The sequence below is a fragment of the Bufo gargarizans genome, chromosome 7 (assembly GCF_014858855.1).
Source record: "Bufo gargarizans isolate SCDJY-AF-19 chromosome 7, ASM1485885v1, whole genome shotgun sequence".
NCBI classification, from domain to species: Eukaryota; Metazoa; Chordata; class Amphibia; order Anura; family Bufonidae; genus Bufo; species Bufo gargarizans.
In genome coordinates, this window is record NC_058086.1 from 154,141,563 (window position 1) to 154,155,914 (window position 14,352).

The 14,352-nt window shown below is 42.5% G+C and overlaps 1 protein-coding gene across 1 annotated transcript in view; it reads left to right on the top strand.

Moving 5' to 3' along the window:
- The window catches only part of LOC122943023 (calcium-activated chloride channel regulator 1-like), a 60,438-nt gene that overhangs the window by 11,882 nt on the left and 34,204 nt on the right, over positions 1–14,352 (top strand). The window lies entirely within an intron of this gene.

The window sequence follows — 14,352 nt, forward strand, 5'->3', positions numbered from 1 at the left end:
CCTACTTGTCCAACGCTCACAGTAGTTATTTCCAGATATGTGCCCCCTAATATTATCCACATTGTGCCCCCTTACAGTATTTATGCCCTCATTGTACAACCTTCACAGTAGTTATGCCCTCCTTGTGTGTCTCTTCACAGTAGTTATGCCCTTTCTGTGCCCCCTTTAGAGTAGGTATGCCCTCACTGTGCCCCCATAACAGTTATGTCTCTTCACAGTACTAATGCCCTGTGTACCCCCTTCATAATAGTAATGCCCTTTGTGCCCCCTTCCCAGTAGTAATGTCCATTGTGCCCCCTTTATAGTAGTAATGCCCTCTGTGTCCCCTTCACAGTAGTAATGCCCTCTGTGCCCTTTTCACAGTAGTAATGCCCATTGTGCCCCCTTCATAGTAGTAATGCCCTCTGTGCCCCCTTCACGGTAGTAAAACCCTCTGTGCCCCCTTCGCGGTAGTAAAACCCTCTGTGCCCCCTTCACGGTAGTAAAACCCTCTGTGCCCCCTTCGCGGTAGTAAAACCCTCTGTGCCCCCTTCACGGTAGTAAAACCCTCTGTGCCCCCTCAATGTTAATAAAATAAAATAAAAATAGTAACTACTCACCTTGTCCCGTTCCTGAAGCTCACATCCAGCTCTCCCCTGTGCGGGAGGAGCTTAGGAAGATTCCCGGACTGCAGGCTCCTCCCACACAGGCTGGCAGCACAATCTGTGCCTGCAGACTGAATGGTGGAGCAGGGAGCAGAAGGCTTCCTGCTCCACTGTTCAGTGCGCAAGAGAAGGAGCACGGGGATCTGAGTGGTCAGTGAGTGACAGGACCTCTGCTCCCCGGCGCTCCAGCAATGAGTGCTTCCATCTGTATTGACATCAATATTAGCCGGACTTGGAGCAAGAAGTCCTGACTACTAGACAGGTGAAGTCTTTTTAAATATTGATATTAAAATAGGCATATAAATTGTCCAGATCTCATCAAATCGTGCGCTGTACTAAGTTTCCAGTAAGCCACGTGCAGACCAGGCAGCCAGCTATAAAATACAGGATTGTTCCTCTATTATTCCTCCTGGCTGATTTGTCTGCAAGTGCTGCAATGAAACACCACCGCAGATACCAGGTGCCTTCATGGTAAGCAGGTAAGCCCTGTATATAGATTGGAAGCAGAAGACACGCACCCTGGGTAGGATCCGATAGTGCTTTAACTCACACGCATTTAAAATTGCTTGCAAGACTAAACTTGGTATTCAGCATATAAAACTCATAGTGCCCGACCGGCTACGCCTTGCAGCTTTCTCAGGGGCATTACCAAAAACACCTATTTAAAAGGTTACACCCCATCTGAGGTCTGATATCCTCATTTAAAGTCCAAAACAAAAAAAAACTAAAATTTGTAATATTAAAATAATAAATACATTTAAGGCTACTTTCACACTTGCGTTCGGAGACGGATCTGCTCCTATAATGCAGACGATGGGATCCGTTCAGAACGGATCCGTCTGCATTATCTTTCAGAAAAAATTCTAAGTCTGAAAGTTAGTCAGACGGATCCGTCCAGACTTTACATTGAAAGTCAATGGGGACGGATCCGTTTGAAATTGAGCCATATTGTGTCAACTTCAAACAGATCCGTCCCCATTGACTTGCATTGTAAGTCTGGACGGATCCGTTTCCGCACGGCCAGGCGTGCAAGCAGCGTTTGGGTGTCCGCCTGCTGAGCGGAGAGGAGGCCAAACTGGTGCCAGACTGAGGCATTCTGAGCAGATCCGCATCCACTCAGAATGCATTAGGGCTGGACGGAAGCGTTCGGGGCCGCTTGTGAGAGCCTTCAAACGGAACTCGCAAGTGTGAAAGTAGCCTTAATCCAACTCCACATTTAGACCATTAGGAATCAATTTATTTAAAAGGAAAATAAATTCAGTTTCTTTTTGGGATATTGTTTTTATAATATAATGCACTTTTCCCCAGGCCCTAAGGCCCTCCAGATTCTTGTTGTGTTTCTCAGCGAAATGTGCCTCTGCATTATGGGTCTTTAGTCCCTTTTTTCTCACATGTTCTGCAAGTTGAGTTTTTAGATAAGGTCTCATGCACACAGCTGTTACCCGGCCGTGGACGTATTGCGGCCAGCAAACAGCAGGTCCGCAATATGGGGGCATCGGCCGTGTGCTCCCCGAATCACAGATGCGGATCCATTCACTTGAATGGATCCACAATCTGGAGCTGCGGTGCGGAGCGGAGGCATGGAACCCCATGGAAGCACTACGGAGTGCTTCTGTGGTGTTTCTGTCCGTGCCTCCGCACTGCAAAAAAATACATGTTCTATTTTTTTGCAGTGTGGACGGATTACGGACCCATTGAAGTTGAATGGGTCTCGGTCCGTCTCGGCCGCTGCACGGACGTTCCCCGTGCATTGGGGACCGCAAATTGGGGTCCCCAATGCACGGAACAGCCGCACAGCGGCCTAAGGCCTCATGCACACGACCATTCTGTTTCCGAAAATTGCGGATCCGCAAAACATGGAAGCCGCACTTGTGCCTTCCGCAATTTGCGGAACGGAACAGGCGGCCCATTATAGAAATGCCTATTCTTGTCCGCTGCCGAGCAGCAAAAAATGCGGCTCGGATGCGGACCAGAACAACGGTCGTGTGCATGAGGCCTAAGGCTGAGTTCCCATCAGTGTTCAGCCTTTCCATTCTCCTGCCCTGTTATAGGAGCAGGAGAACGGAAAGGACGGATTTGGCGAATAACTGAGCCGAATGGAGCCTATGGAGGCTATAATGGGGTCCGTTAGGTCTCCGCTCAGAGGAAGATTTTTGAAGCAAAGACATACAGGTATATACAGTAACTGGTATTTTGGGATGTTTATTGTAGAGTAGGTACCGATATTTCTACTTATTTAGTCATCTTTTTTGCTTCCCTTCCTCCAAAAGATTTTTAAGTTGCTTCCAATATTTTTCATTGAGATTATTTTTTAATTTTTCTTATGTCTCTTCATCAGGCAGCATTTCTTTCATTTTTTACATATAAAACTCTCTTTTCATAACCACCCCCGCCTTTGTCAACAGCTTTTATTGTGAGATTTTTATCTTTCTGCAGTTTCAGCAATGCCTCTCTTTCTTTCATGGTTAGATTGGATTTGGTGAGTGTTTTTTGTTTGAACTTTCCAAGATCCTTTGAACTCTCTAAGATGATTTATCAGGGGGACTAAACTTTTATTTTTCTTTCAAGGTAGTGTGGTTGAGTTGAGTTGTTTGGGGATATGGCCTCCTGGTATAGATACAGTTTATTGAATAACTCAGTGGCTAGACAAAAATTTTTTATTACATGCAATTACTAAAGTATTCAGATCCAGGGGCTGGTTTGAAAACTGTAGAATATTTTCGTGGGACAACCCCTCTAAGGAAGAATTGTACTAAAAAGGCTGATTATGATCAACAGCAAAAAATAATAAAAAAACGCTTTGTGTGAAAAAAAAGATGAAACTATCCTGGATAAGGCTATTTTATAAGTAGAAACTTCAGACAGGGAGAACATTATTAATAATAAAAAAAAAGAGAAGGGGGATCTTGGAGTACAAAAAGATCAAGGAGTGACACCCTTCTGTACAAATTTTTCAAGAGACGCAGCATGGATGAAAGAGACGCTTACAAAATATTGGCCTGTTCTAAAATCAGACCCAGTTCTAGCTCCAGTATTACCCCCCAAACCACGGGTCATTTTCAAATGTGCCAACATCGTTAAAGATAAGTTAGTAAACAAACATATCGGTAACGCAAAAAAATCCTGGCAAACTACCACAGTTTTTTATCCATGCCGCACATGTATTTTCTGCAAAACACTGAAATTAAAGTTTGCCTCTAATTTCATCTCTAAAGAAAGGAAAATGTTTGAGATCAATAAGATCAATAACAGGCGATTGCAGAAACGTCATATATTTATCACAATGCCCCCGTGGGGATCAGTATGTTGGCCGCCCTGCGCATAAACTAAAAACTCACAGAATATGTGAGAAACATCAAAAAAGGGACTAAAGGTCCATAATGTTTCTGCATGTTTCGCTGAGAAACACAACAAGAATCCGGAGGGCCTTAGGGCCTGGTGGACAGTGCAGTGAGAACTAGACTGAGGGGAGATTGTAAAAAGAATGTCCCAAAATTTAACTGAATTTATTTTCCTATTAAATACATTGATTCCTAATAGTCTGAATGTGGAGTTGGATATATATTGTTTTATATGATTGTTATATATGTTAAAAAAAAAAAAAAAGAACTGTTTTGGACTTTGAATGATGAGATCAGACCTCAGATGGTGTGCAACCTTTTAAATACAAGTGGGGATGTGTTTTTTGTTAATGCCCTTGAAAAAGCTACAAGGCAAAACCGGTTGGGCACTATGAGTATTATATGCTGTGACATTCCCTAAGCGGCAAGTGACCTACCAGTAGATGGCTGCAGCAGTGCACGTGGTAGACCCGGTTTGGAAGTCACAGACTGGAGACTGCAATATGCGGGGGCATAGCCTCAGTACAGGAACCAAGTGGCAGGGAATAGGGGCATGCATTATTTTTTTTTACTGTTACACACATTCTGTTGCCTAATTAAAATTGGGTTTGAAGCACGCAAACTCCTTTAAGACCCCCCCCCCCAAGAATCTGCCCTGGCTAGCCTTATGGTATATATACCACTGGATTGAGAGGATCAGCCACCTCTCCTGACATGTTTGTTTTAGTAACTACTTGCATTTCCCAATGCAATAACAATCCTAGAGCATCTACTGGTTTGACTTTATGTTGTTCTGTTCCTCAGTTATTGCTATTAGACCATTATTTAAGGGGTTTTATGGGCTACAATAGGTATAATTTTAATGTATATAAACCTGAAATATTAACCTGTGTGTTCTGCATCTTGAGATTGAAACTCCCGTCGCATGACCCCATCCACTTTAGCCGCCATCAGGTCCACTTCTGCTCTTCTTCTGGTCCAGAGTTCTCACCACAATGTGCCATCAGAATGCAACGAGCCCACTGGTCGCAGCGTCTGGGTTATCCCTTGCCCCTTAGGAGGTTTCTACGAAATATGTCCCTCTTATAGAGCAAGTAAATGTGACGCCAGCTGCGGTTAAGCAGCGGAAGCACAAGGCTCCCTTTGTAGATAGTAATGTTGGTACCCAGAGGTAGGATTGCCAGAGTGGTGCAGGGTGGCCTACAGTCTCTGTAGTTGTTATGTACACGTGTCACAGTGTTCCTTCCTCGATATCCGTGGATCCCAGACGTGACATGGTCCGAAGCAGTGTAAAAGGGGTAGTTGAACTTGGATGGTGAATGAGTAGAATACATGGAATCCAGACTTTGTAATAACGTTGAACAGTTTCTTTTTACTTGGCATAAATCGGTAATCCAGACAGCTTCCAAACTATATCTTGGTCATCAGCAGGTATTGGCATTAACTTTGGCAGGCAAATACTTCTCTGCAGCTATCTCAGCCCTGCTATGCTTGGCCGGATAAATAGGAACTCTTCCTCTTCTGCTGGAATTTAAGTTAGCTGTAATCTGTAGTCTTATTTATAGTCCTAGGAACTTCTTGTCCTGGCTTTAGGGTACCTCAAGCTTCGTCTCAGCTTGGAAGTGCACAACCTCCAGTGATAAGGTTGGCGTAGGTAGGGTTTCTATAGCCGCGCGAGAGGTGCGTGTGTATCAAGCAAGAGGGGGGCGCCTTCGGCATCTATTTACAGGCTAAGCTACAAGTGTTACTGCGCTCCACTATGGTGGATCACGCTAATCTCTGGCTGCAGGCTGCCCTATTAACAAGCTGTAAGGGGCAGGGCCTGGCAGCAGAATGTCCGTAATGCCCAGTGCGCTGTGCGAGGTGACGTCACAGCGCTGCTGCGTGCGTCCGTTACTTCAGGCGGGAGCAGAGTGAACTTAGGAGCAGAAGTGTGCGGCAGGTGCCATTTTCTTAGTCCCTCTCTATTCACTCACTGGCACAGAATCCAGGGTCTCAGAGTCAGCCTCCGGTCCTCCACCAGCAGATTCAGTCAGGAAGTGGCACTAGCACAGGCCCCGGGTTAGGTACAGACAGTCAAAATTGAAGCAGTATTAAGTTAAAAATACAGTGTGGCAGGCATATACAGCTGCATAGTACATGTACATATATATAATTATGCTCAGTGCTATTGCTGTATGTATAATTATACTCAGTCTCAGATAATACTATAGATAATATACTGAGTATAATTATAATTTATATGTACAGTAACAGTGCTGAGCATAATTGTACATATGTACTATGCAGCTGTATAAGCCTGCTCTATATATACTGTATATACACACATGGATGCTGCATAGCTGACACATATATTGTCACATTAATAAATATATGTATCAGCTATGCAGCATACAGTCAGGTCCATAACTATTGGGACATTGACACAATTCTAACATTTTTGGCTCTATACACCACCACAATGGATTTGAAATGAAATGAACAAGATGTGCTTTAACTGCAGACTGTCAGCTTTAATTTGAGGGTATTTACATCCAAATCAGGTGAACGGTGTAGGAATTACAACAGTTTGCATATGTGCCCCCCACTTGTTAAGGGACCAAAAGTAATGGGACAATTGGCTTCTCAGCTGTCCCATGGCCAGGTGTGTGGTATTCCCTAATTATCCAAATTACAATGAGCAGATAAAAGTTCCAGAGTTAATTTCAAGTGTGCTATTTGCATTTGGAATCTGTTGCTGTCAACTCTCAAGATGAGATCCAAAGAGCTGTCCATCAGTGAAGCAAGCCATCATTAGGCTGAAAAAACACAACAAGCCCATCAGAGAGATAGCAAAAACATTAAGCCTGGCCAAAACAACTGTTTGGAACATTCTTAAAAAGAAGGAACGCACCGGTGATCTCAGCAATACCAAAAGACCTGGAAGACCACGTAAAACAACAGTGGTGGATGACCGAATAATTCTTTCCCTGGTGAAGAAAACACCCTTCACAACAGTTGGCCAGATCAAAAACAAGAGGTAGGTGTATGTGTGTCAAAGTCAACAATCAAGAGAAGACTTCCCCAGAGTGAATACAGAGGGTTCACCACAAGATGTAAACCATTGGTGAGCCTCAATAAAAGGAAGGCCAGATTAAAGTTTGCCAAACGACAGCTAAAAAAGCCTTCACAGTTCTGGAACAACATCCTATGGACAGATGAGACCATGAATTCTGAAGTGTTTCGGGCAATATTATCTGCTCATATTCAGCCAAATGCTTCAGAACTCATTGGACGGCGCTTCACAGAGCAGATGGACAATGACCCAAAGCATACTGCAAAAGCAACCAAAGAGTTTTTTAAGGGAAAGAAGTGGAATGTTATGCAATGGCCAAGTCAATCACCTGTCCTGAATCCGATTGAGCATGTATTTCACTTGCTGAAGACAAAACTGAAGGGAAAATGCCCCAAGAACAAGCAGGAACTTAAGACAGTTGCAGTAGAGGCCTGGCAGAGCATCACCAGGGATGAAACCCAGCGTCTGGTGATGTCTATGCGTTCCAGACTTCAGGCTGTAATTGACTGCAAAGGATTTGCAACCAAGTATTACAAAGTGAAAGTTTGATTTATGATTTTTATTCTGTCCCATTACGTTTGGTCCCATAACAAGTGGGAGGCACATATGCAAAATGTTGTAATTCCTACACCGTTCACCTGATTTGGATGTAAATACCCTCAAATTAAAGGTGTGTCTGCAGTTAAAGCACATCTTGTTCGTTTTATTTCAAATCCATTGTCTTGGTGTATAGAGCCAAAAATTATAGAATTGTGCCAATGTCCCAATATTTATGGACCTGTATGTGTGTATATATATATATATATATATATATATATATAAACCTTTTAATAAATCTGCAACTGGGTGTTACCAGTAGGGGCTGTGTCCCTGCACAGTCTGACTCTGGCAGACCTGATTGGATAATGTCAGACTGTGCAGGAACACGCCCCGAAATGGTAACACCTAGTTGCAGAATCATTAACCCTTTCAGGACCAAGCTAATTTTGACCTTTCTGCCCAGGCCATTTTTAGCAAATCTGACATGTGTCACTTTATGCGGTAATACCTTTAAACTAGGGGTGCACCGAAATGAAAATTCTGGTCCGAAACCGAAACCGAAAATTCAGGATGCCCCTTGACTGAAACCGAAACTGCCTTTTTGCCCAAATACTTTTAAAATGCTTTTTTTTTAATGATTTTATTAATAATTCTTTTTCATGAATTTAATAAATCATATTACCCACCCACCCCATAACAGTGCCATCCACAGACCCCCACCCACCCCATAACAGTGCCATCCACAGACCCCCCCCCACCTCATAACAGTGCCATCCACAGACCCCCACCCACCCCATAACAGTGCCATCCACAGACCCCCCCCCCACCTCATAACAGTGCCATCCACAGACCCCCACCCACCCCATAACAGTCCCCCCCCCGCCCCCCCCCCCCCCATTGCCGCTCCAGTACAGACTAGTTATTATAAAATGTGTACAATTAATAGAAAATAGCGGGGAGGGACTGGGAGGAGGAGCTGGGGGCCGGTGCGTTCACTGTGCTCCGGCCCCCAGCTCCAGTAGTTATAAAATGTTGTACAATTAATAAGGATTCTATTCATGAGGCCCCCTCTGCAGTAGAACATTCAATATAGCCACATCCTACTCACAGGGCTGTTATCTTAATGCTGGCCGGCCGGGGAGACGAGCGGCAGCGTCACGACTGACGTCATGTGCCCGGCCTACTTTCTGAATGAAGGAGGCGGCGCAGGCATGTGACGTCAGTCGTGACGCTGCCGCTCGTCTGCCCGGCCGGCCAGCATTAAGATAACAGCCCTGTGAGTAGGATGTGGCTATATTGAATGTTCTACTGCAGAGGGGGCCTCATGAATAGAATCCTTATTAATTGCACACATTTTATAACTACTGGAGCTGGGGGCCGGAGCACAGTGAACGCACCGGCCCCCAGCTCCTCCTCCCAGTCCCTCCCCGCTATTTTCGGCCGATATGTACAAATATCGGCCGAAATGGATTAGGTGCATTTTCGGCCGATATTTTCGGCCGCCGGAATTTCGGTGCACCCCTACTTTAAACGCTTTTACTTATCCAGGCCATTCTGACATTGCTTTCTCATCACATATTGTACTTCATGACAGTGGTAAAATTGAGTCCAAAAATTTCATTTTTGTAAAAAATAATAATAATAATAATTTACCAAAAATTTGGAAAAAAAAATTAAAACTTCGATTTCTCCACTTTTATAATAGATAGTAATAACTCCAAAAATAGTTACTACTTAACATTTCCCATATGTCTACTTCATGTTTGGATAATTTTGTGAATGCCATTTTATTTTTGGGGGACGTTAGAAGGCTTAGACGTTTAGAAGCAAATCTTGAAGTTTTTCAAAACATTTCCAAAACCCACTTTTTAAGGAACCAGTTTAGGTCTGAAGTCACTTTGTGAGGCTCACATAATAGAAACCACCCAAAAATGACCCCATTTTAGAAACTGCACTCGTCAAGGTATTCAAAACTGATTTTACAAACTTTGTTAACCTTTTAAGTGTTTCACAAGAATTAATGGAAAATGGAGATGAAATTTCAGAATTTCACTTTTTTGGCAGATTTTCGATTTTAATTAAAAAAAAATCCACTAACAAAGCAAGGGTTAACATCCAAACAAAACTCAATATTTATTGCCCCGATTCTGTAGTTTACAGAAACAGCCCATATTTGGTCATAAATTGCTGTATGGGCACACGGCATTGCGCTGAAAGAAAGGAACACCATATGGTTTTTGGAAAGCAGATTTCACTGGGATACTTTTAAGCTGCCATGTCACATTTAAAGAATCCCTTATGCACCCCCTATAGTAGAAACTCAAAAAATTACCCCATTTTAGAAACTACACCCCTCAGCTTCTCAAGGTATTCAAAACTGATTTTACAAACTTTGTTAACCTTTTAGGTGTTCCACGAGAATTAATGGAAAATGGAGATGAAATTTCAGAATTTTACTTTTTTGGCAGATTTTCCATTTTAATCAGTTTTTTCCCACTAACAAAGCAAGGGTTAACAGCCAAACAAAACTCAATGTTTATTGCCCTGATTCTCCAGTTTACAGAAACACCCCATATGTAGTTGTAAACTGCTGAATGGGCACACGACAGGATGCAGAAGGAAAGGAACACCATATGGTTTTTGGAAGGCAGATTTCTCTGGGATAATTTTAAGCTGCTATGTCACATTTGAAGACCCCCTGATGCACCCCCTAGAGTAGAAACTCCAAAAAAGACCCCATTTTGGAAACTACAGGATAAGGCCTCATGAACACGGCCGTTGTTTTGGTCCGCATCTGAGCTGCAGTTTTGGCGGCTCGGATGCGGACCCATTCACTTCAATGTTCCGTTGCTCCGTTCCATGGCCCTGCAAAAAAAATATAACTTGTCCTATTCTTGTCCGCACTTTGCAGACAAGAATAGGCAGTTATATTAAAGGCTGTCCTTGCTGTTCCGCAAATTGCGGAACACGCACGGATGCCATCCATGTTTTGCGGATCCGCGATTTGTGGACCGCAAAATACACTACGGTCGTGTGCATGTAGCCTTAGGTGGCAGTTTTGTTGGTACTATTTTAGGGTGCATATGATTTTTGGTTGCTCTATATTACACTTTTTGTCAGGCAAGGTAACAAAAAATAGCTGTTTTGGCACCTCTTTTATTTTTATTTGTTATTTACAGTGTTCATCTGACAGGTTAGATTATGTGCTATTTTTATAGAGCAGATTGTTATGGACGCGGCGATACCTAATATGTATATTATTATTTTTTTATTTATGATTTACACAATACCAGCATTTTTGAATAAAAAAATATCATGTCTCCATATTCTATTTTATTAGATTTTTTTGGGCGATTGTCTTACGTAGGGTCTGAATTTATGCGGCATGAGATGACGGTTTGCTTGGTACTATTTTTGGGTGCATATGACTTTTTGATCGCTTGCTATTACACTTTTTGTGATGTAAGGTGACAAAAAAAATGGCTCTTGTTTACACCGTTTTTATTGAATTTTTTTGACAGTGTTCACCTCAGGGGTTAGGTCATGTGATATTTTTATAGAGCAGGTTGTTACGGATGTGGCAATACATAATATGTATACTTTTTTATTTATGTAAGTTTTACACAATTATATCATTTTTGAAACAAAAAAAAACATGTTTTAGTGTCTCCATAGTCTGAGAGCCATAGTTTTTTCAGTTTTTGGGTGATTGTCTTAGGTAGGGTATAATTTTTTGCGGGATAAGATGATGGTTTTATTCGGTACTATTTTGGGGTGCACATGACTTTTTAATCACTTGCTAATACACTTTTTGTGATGTAAGGTGACAAAAAATGGCTTCTTTGACACAGTTTTTATTTTTTATTTTTTTACGGTATTCACTCAAGGGGTTAGGCCATGTGGTATTTTTATAGAACAGGTTGTTACGAACGCGATAGCTAATATGTAAATTTTTTATTTTTTTTTTACATTTAACACAATCAAAGCATTTTCGAAACAAAGAAAAATCATGTTTTAGTGTCCCCATAGTCTGAGAGCCATAGTTTTTTAATTTTTTGGGCGATTGTCTTAGATAGGGGCTCATTTTTTGCGGGATGAGATGAGGGTTAGATTGCCACTATTTTGGGGGGCATATACCTTTTTGATCGCTAGGTGTTGCACTTTTAGTGATGTAAGGTGACCCCCCAAAAAATTTTAGCACAGTTTTTATTAAAAAAATTTGACGGTGTTGACCTGAGGGGTTACACCATGTGATAGTCTTATAGAGCCGGTCGATACGGACACGGCAATACCTAATATGTCTACTTTTCATTTTTAACTATTTTTTCCAATTTTTTTTTTTTTACTTTATTTTGGGAAAAGGACGCTTTTTTTTTTTTACTTGAAACTTACATTTTTATTTGTTTTAACATTTTTTTTTTACTTTATCTTTTGTCCCACTCTGGGAACTGCAACTTTTGGGGGTCTGATCTCCTTTACAATGCATTACAATACTTCTGTATTGTAATGCATTGGCTGAAAGTGTATTACTGAGTGTAATACACTTACAGCTCCCTGCCTGTGAGATCCAGGGGGCTGGATCCCACAGGCTCTCCCGGAAGTCATCGGGCTGCCTTCCCTGCCATCGGGTCCCCATAACAGCAGCGCGGGGTCCCGATGGACACCCTGTACACGTCTGAAGTCCGCACGTGCCGCGGTCAGCACACAGGGGTTAATGTCACCGATGCCGGCACATACAGAAGAGGTCCGGCTATCAGTGACTGCCGGACCCCTGCCACGGATCAGGCGGGTGCAGCTCCTGTACATGTACGGAGCTGGGCATTAAGGCATGTCCAGTTGCGCCGTACATGTATGGCGCTGGGCGTTAAGGGGTTAATAAATCTACTATAGTAGCAATAACTGAGGAACGGAAAAACATACAGTTTTATTAAAAATGTCTCCAGAATAGTTATTGCATGGGAATAAAATGATTTCATAAAAGAGACATGTCAGGAGAGACGACAGCTCCTCATTAACTGAGACTGCCCATTCTTCTTGGATATTATAGAATTGTGCTGAACTATCTCTGTAAGAACAACAGCAGTAATAACATGGAAAAGGGGAACAGACCCTAAGGCCACTACTCTCTTCTACACAAGGGTTAAATGGTGAATAAGCATTAGTCACCAGAATGGCATGGAGGTCGCATAAACCAACAGTATTGGGCCCTATTTTGCTAATGTCTCCTCCTTCTCACATCAATGTTATATATGTGTCAGCGACAGGATCTAATTATGATTTAAGGTGAAAAAACCCTTATTAATGCAACAGAAATTTGACATCCAGGAGAAAGACCTGTGGTCTTCAGCAACTATTCTTGAGGTCCTCGTAAGTGAGGATACAGTGATATAAAAAGTTTGGCTCTATGGTGGAATTCAGTCTTATGACTGGTAAAAGGCCTAGAGTAACAGATTAAAAAGATCTAACAAGTGGCAACATCAGCGGGTGCCTTCAGGCTCGGACTGGCCCACAGGGGAACAGGTGAATCCCCCGGTGGGCCCCTGAGCAAGGTGGGCCCCTAGTCTCCCACCCCCTGCAGAAGTGGCACATAATACAGTAGACTTATTGCACTACATATGGATAGGCAGCATAGATCTAGATCATCTGATCCAGCTGATGCTCATAGAAAAAAATTGATAGATCTCAGAGCTGAGATGACTTCTAGGTGTAGAGGAAAGCTGCCGGTAACCTCTTTTCCCCAGCACCTACCTTCTCAAAGTGGCTGCAGGGACCCCCATAATTCAATCATCTGGTAGCATCTTGCTGCTATGTGAGCAGGTAATATTTGAATGTATTCGTACAATTTTACTGGTGGGCCGTAGGCACCCCAGTCCGACACTAAGCGCATTAACCTGACAGTGTAAGGGTACGGCCACACAGTCAGGTTTTCTGATGCAGTTTTGTAAGTCAAAGCCAGAAATGAATAAAAAAAAAGAGAAGTCATATCTGTCCTTTATACTTTCTCTCTTTTTATGATCCAGTCCTGATTTTGGCTTCCACAATTGCACGCAGAAGACTGACTGTGTGGCCGTACCCTGATAAGCCTTGCACATTGTTAACCCATGGCAGCGTGATAAGCTTGTGTGTTTACATGGCCGGAATCACTTCAGCGCCTGCTACATCTGCATATACATACAGTAGTTAGTAGTAACTGTCAGCAAAAAGTTCCAACTTAATCACCAAGCTTGATTGTCCTCATTTTGTGACATGCCTCATGGAAAAGAACAATAAGCCGTTACCTTGTGGACATGGGTTTCGTCATCTTGGTTGGAATTAAGTTCCTCAAGTTTAACAACAACATTCAGGAGAAGTGAGTCATGCATTTTTATGCTGAAATATCTTTGTAGTAAATTATAATGAGAAGCTAATAGTCACGTGCCTTGTCACCGGGCTACAAATAGTACGGGTCCTGGACCCCTCATTTTATTTTAAACACTGTTATCCCCCAATGCTACAGTAGAGGAGTCATGTATAAAAAGTGACACACAATAAAGTACCTATTAGTTGTCTCATAAAACCTGAATATGGCGATAATAACCTGTGCTGCCCTGTTATGAAATACATAGTTACATAGTTACATAGTTACATAGTTGATACGGTTGACAAAAGACATAAGTCAATCAAGTTCCACTAAGCGATAGGTGGGGACACGAATCCCAGAAGGAAGTGAGACTCAGATTTCTAGATGTTTTCATTAGCACTAATGTTGTTTACTTTTAAGAATTAGTCTAAA